The sequence below is a fragment of the Danio rerio genome, chromosome 19 (assembly GCF_052040795.2).
Source record: "Danio rerio strain M-AB ecotype USA chromosome 19, GRCz13ab, whole genome shotgun sequence".
NCBI classification, from domain to species: domain Eukaryota; kingdom Metazoa; phylum Chordata; class Actinopteri; order Cypriniformes; family Danionidae; genus Danio; species Danio rerio.
The window spans coordinates 16,672,171-16,678,232 of record NC_141039.2 but is presented as its reverse complement, the minus strand read 5'-3'; the positions used below and the strand labels follow the sequence as shown (position 1 = coordinate 16,678,232).

The 6,062-nt window shown below is 36.2% G+C and overlaps 1 protein-coding gene across 1 annotated transcript in view; it reads left to right on the top strand.

Moving 5' to 3' along the window:
* LOC147839576 (uncharacterized) overlaps nt 1-6,062 on the top strand; it is an 846,284-nt gene that overhangs the window by 417,597 nt on the left and 422,625 nt on the right. The gene's annotated exons all lie outside the window — the stretch shown is intronic.

The window sequence follows — 6,062 nt, the reverse complement described above, 5'->3', positions numbered from 1 at the left end:
AGAGCAATTTTACCATGGTAACGGTAGTTTCTGCCAAGATACTGCTAGGCCTTTAACAATTATTATAAATATAAAATGTTGTCTCAGTCATGTCATCTTAGAAAGATGACAGTATATCCTCAAGGCCATACTAAATTAAATTATATTACTGCTTTACAAGTGATAAAACGCATGTATGGCATTTGAGTTTTTGGAATAAAAAGATTTGTATTAAAATAATTTGTGTATAATATTCCTTTTAGACAATTTGTGTATAATATTCCGTTTTTTGTGACCCCTCAGTTTTCATAAAAAAGATTAGTGCAGTCAAAACTGAAATTCTGTCATTAATGACTAACAGTCCTGCCAACCTTTAAAAGACAAACATAGAAATTAGATAAAATGAAAAAGCAAAAGAAAATTGTGAAATTAAAGCAGTAATCCAGAGATCTGGTAATTGGTTTCATCATTTATCAGCCTGCACTATTAACTAATTAATTATGTATTTATTTATGCCGTGATTTGTGGATTTATTTATTTATTTATTTATTTATTTATTTATTTATTTATTTATTTATTTATTTATTTATTCATTTGCATATTTAATGCGTCAAGCCAGGGTGCAACAGTGCAGGTCTCCAGCCGCCAGATCTTAAACCGAAGTCCTTCTTGTTAAAAAAGCGACCACGCTAACCACTGAGCTTTTATAGAGTCAACACTGCCAATACGATGCCTGGAAGACAGGATTATTGAATCCTTAAAATTCCTGCATAAATAAATATAGAAACAACTGATAGTGTGGACTAATACATAATGAAATAAATTACAACAATGTTGGACAAATAGCAATATATAGAAAAGAAGTCAGAAAGAGGATGTCTGTCAATCTTCAGATGCCAGTCCAAAAAATACAATGCAAAATTGTTTTATCCATTAACCAATGATGGCATAAAGACCATACTCTAATCTTTTCAGTTTAGCATTTTCTTTTCCGAACATTGGTGTAATTGATTACATCATTTATCAGCCTGCTCTATTAACTAATTAATTATGTATTTATTTATGCCGGGATTTGTGGATTTATTCATTTATTTATTTATTTATTTATTAATTCATTTGCGTATTTAATTATTGTTTTATTTATGCAGGGATTTATGGATAGATTAATCAATTTTCTTTCTGGCTTAGTCCGTTTATTAATGAGGGGTCACCACAGCAGAATGAGCCGCCAGCTTAATATCCAGCCACTGTTTTACACAGCGGATGCACTTCCAGCTGCAACCCATCACTAACAAACATATTCACACACCTGTCTTTGGATTTGTGGGGAAACCTACGCAAACATGGGGAGAACATGCAAAGTCCACTTTGCCAATCTTAGGTCAATTTATATAGGTTGTTTTGGTTCAATTTGTAATTTGCCTAGCCGTGCAGAGCCTGGGGAACAAGCAGACTAGCTCCAGCTTGGCCTCCGCTGGTCCAAAGAGGCGCAGACTGTGTTTTATGTTGCCGATAGGGGCGCTGTTTATTCTCGACGATGCGCAACATTTTCAACTGCCGTCTAGACTGCAAACATAGACTCTACACAGCTCTTCAAGCAACGTCCTGTCATTTTCCTTGTTTACATTATTGTTTATTTGTATTTTTAAGCCACTTTAAAGGGCAAAGTGTGCTTCCCACAATGCATTGCGGTACTGAAAAACCAATCAAGGGCATTGCTGTGTTCCAGACGTGTCTTTTCCACTTTCTACGTGGAATTCATGAAGAGAAGGCCAAATAACACAGTGTACTCGGACGAGGGAGTGTGATGCGGGCATAAAACTCGCCGAATTTCACCTCATGTTGGCCGTTTGATTTACAGGCAATCTGCCCAATCACAACGCCACTATGCTTTCCCCACGCCCGAGGACCATGAAGAGACCCAGGAAAGCAAACGATTAAAGCGGCGGTCACACTGGGCTTTTTCTCCCATAGACTTCCATTCATGCGCACACGAATGCGTCAGACCGGAAATGCAGGGTCCTGCGTTAAGTTTCACAGGTTGCTGCGTCGCAAAGTTCAAGCTTAGTGAACTCTTAGCTGCGAAATCGCATCACTTGACTGCGTGAGACCAATCGACTTGAGGATCAAAACATGGACACAACCTCTCTGGACAGAAATTTAAAACAATGAGCAATCGCTTGCTTTTTTAAATGTCTTATAAGCTTGTTTAATCCTTGGGGTAATGCGGAACGAGTAGGCTACAGGATGGGAGGAAAAACTGAAAAAAAAAAAAGTGCAAATCTGTGATCTTTGTTCGGATACATAGGATCTATTCTCGCTGCTAAACTAGACCAAAACAGTCATTATTTCATCAAAAATATATAATATATTTTTTAAATGTTTATATAAAATATACCGGGATTTGACTGACATGAAAAGGGATCAATTACAGTCGACCTTGTCTAGTTTTGCATGAAACGTAAGGGCGGGAAAAAGGCCTTTCTGTGTTACAGTGGCAGAAAATAACAACTTAAAAGCAACTGTTTTATTGGAATAATGCTTTTCGGGTGTTTTTACTATAAAGATGTCTATGTTATTAGCAAGAGTAATTAAACTGAGATTTTGGGAGGAAGATTTGCTTCCTGCCTTTTTGACGATCTACGTTTGGCTCTCTTCTATCCGACTGCGAGTATACTCTCCTCTGACCTGTCACTCTTCTGAAGCCTGGTTTAAAACAGTTTGAATGTCGGTGCGGGAATGCAGGTATTGCACAATTATTGATTTCTGCAAATGTCGCAAGTGTTTTATTTTAACCCGGAGCGCAGTCATGTACGCTAATTCTGAATATGCAAGTTCTTGAATAGGCTTTTTCAAATGAACTGCAAGTCCTCTCATGATCTCATCACCGTGTGTGTGTGCTCAGACTATATACAATCGCGATCTCTTAGAAGTAGAAATCATTTATCTTTGCTCCTTGACTAAACTTAGTCAAAAACTATCAAGTATTTAGAATTAGATCGATGCATGACCGGTGACAATGCTAACTGACTTATTTGGCTGTATTAGCCTACCAGAACTTTTAGCAAAGGTGGAATTTTTTTTTTTTTATTTCTTTACGACAAAAGAGTTATGCTAGAAATGTTTCTGGATGAGGTATTTATGTGATTTATAAATAATAGTGGTATTCTGATCTGTCTTAAAGGGGTGGTCCACTACAATATCATATTTTAAACTTTAGTTGATGTGTAATGTAGCTGTGTGAACATAAACAGCATCTCTGAATGTAAAATTCTCAAAGTTCAATGCAAAGGGAGACCTTGATTTTTACAGAGTTAGCTTAGCAAAGCCTATAATGAGCGAATTTTGTGGACTACAAAAAATACTTCCGCCCCCTGTGAATGGTGAACTCTGAACCACGACCTATAAGTGTTTTTATTTGTTAAAATGGATCATGACATGTACAGTGTCTAGCCTCAACAGTAAAGGTGTAAACAACGGAAATGATGTTTGCCACCGCCAGCAATTTAGCTACAAATCCATATTTCTCGGTCAAACTGCTGTTAACACACACACACACACACACACACACACATACACACACTCTTGACCAGCACGTGCGTCTCTCTCAAGAGGCAACCTCCCGCTCTCTCTCAGGAAGCCAATACGGAAGTAACTAAAACTGCAATTCATCCGAAATTCCGCTAGTCCTGGTCGCTCCTGGCTCCAAAACAGAGCAAATTTTAATTGAGCCCACTGTTAGAAGGGCCAACTTTACAGCAGAAAAAAAGGTGTTTACAGCCTGGTACAAAAAAAGATTTAGGTTAATACAGCTAATATTACCCTTCATGACAACTGTGAGGGGGGTGAATTTTTTTAGAACTCATCCGTTTCCTTTATATTAAGTTATATTAAGTTTGCATAATTAAGGGCGTGGCCACTTGAGTGACAGCTAGGTCTCGTTGGTCGCCGTCACGTCACCTCAGCTGAATCCTGCATTTTAGCCACTGAACTTGGCATATTTATCGTATTTCTGTGTTGTTTTATGTGGCTTTACACAGTCAACTGCCTTTTGGACTTGTTTCCTACACTTATTTGATGGAATGTCATGCTGAGTGCACGTTATTGTGCTCACAAACCATTCACGTGGCCTCCGTTTCCCATGTGAGTAAAGTTATATACTTATATACCATCTCTATACATGTATTCGTTTTATTTAAGATCATTTATCGTTTTTATTTATATTTAGAGCTGTAATGCACTCCAGAATCTGACGGATTGATTAGCTGTAGGCTCTAGAACAGTCATCTGAAGTGTTGTCATACAGTGTTATGCTGGATTTCATTAATAGTCTTACAGTAACTAACACAGGCTATATCTGAAGTGTTTGGAAGTAATTCGCGTTTTCCTCCTGTTGAAAAACGTCATAAGAACAATGTTTAGTGGCTCAATGTATTACAGCAGTGTTTTTAAAAGACTAAACACTTTATTGATATAGTATACAACCAAGCACAAGTGGTCAGAATACAAACGAGTCGCAGGTGATAAAGTATTAAGCGTTCTCCCAAAGTAAAGTGTGTCTGAACCAGGTCCAAGCAAACTGTCAGCAGGTGTCTGTAGCTCCGCTCACTCTCCGCCTCTTTGCCCTTGTTTGGTATCCCGCCGTGGGTGTGATGACGCGCGAACAAAATGGCGACGGTTGGCCGCGCCTACTTGTGGCTTCTTTTGCGCTCTTTAGAAACCTATGGGTGACGTCACGGATACTACGCCCATATATTTTACAGTCTATGGTCTCTCTGTGTGTGACGGCAGTTTCTCTATCGGAAGCTTTTTCATGCGTTTTACATCTCCGACAATGATGTCGCAAAAGATATGTAAACGATTCATGTTACTTACACTGGCATATTCTAGATATGTGTGTAAGACGTCCTGTAATGCATTGAGTTAAAAAATACAGCAATGCTTTCCTATCTAGAGTGTAGCAGCAAAAAAAATCAATCAAGGCTCACACAGGTCTTATCCCACATCTTGTGCTTTATTCTGTCACTAGCTTCACCACAGAAAATAACTTAATCTGTGCATGAGAGATAAGAAAAATGTAGCCGATCCGCGAATCGCAGCACATTTGATGATGACCAATCAGAGTCACTTGAAGTTTTTATGTTAGCTGAGTAGCTGTATGTAATCAAAGTGAGATTTATGAAAAAATAACATGATTTTCTTCAAGTGAAACATGAGCACACATTGCTTTGCATCTTAATAACACAACCAAGCCTCAAAATTACATTCTGGACCACCCCTTTAAAGCATCACTAAATTGTACTGGCACTGCTCTGTTCCTGAAGCACTGTTCTTAAAACACTGCTTTGAGAAATGTAGTGTCGTCATATTTCAAATACCTCAAGTAAAACGTCATTTGTTTTATTATTTTATTATTTTACAGTGTTCTTGTCTTTTTTTGTAAAATTCTTTCAGTTTAAGATCAAGTGTAAAAAAAATATTGTATAGACAACAATGAGCAAATAAGAAAAACTGTGTAAAAAAAAATTTAAATCTTTTCATCATATACTTTAATTAAACATTTCAAAGCTTGAAAGTATTGATTAAAATGGACAAAAAGTGTTTCTATGACCTTAAAAGTATGTGGTAGTTTTGCCAGTGCTATTAAAAATGATTCATTGTCATGAAAGGAAAAATCAACCATACTTTGTTAGTGTAAATTCTTATATGTAGCCTTGTGATTTAAACAATTAAACCATTTAAATAATTTTATACTTTAAAAGGGCCATAAATCTGATTTTTTTCAAAAGTAATTAACTAGTACTCAGAGTAGTTTTTTTTAAAGAGTAGTTTGTAAAGTATTAGTATTATTTACTAAAACCTGTATTATTTTAGCAGTGTAATTGTATTATAACTTGAGTACAAATATTCTGTTCTTTTTCCACCTGTGAGAGAACATCAACAAATAAAATTAAAAAAATCACAAGCACATTTAGTGCAGGTTTATTATATTATTACTATATGATTAAATAATTATTTTACTTTTATTATTATTATTATTATTATTATTATTATTATTATTATTATTATTAATGGTTTTTATT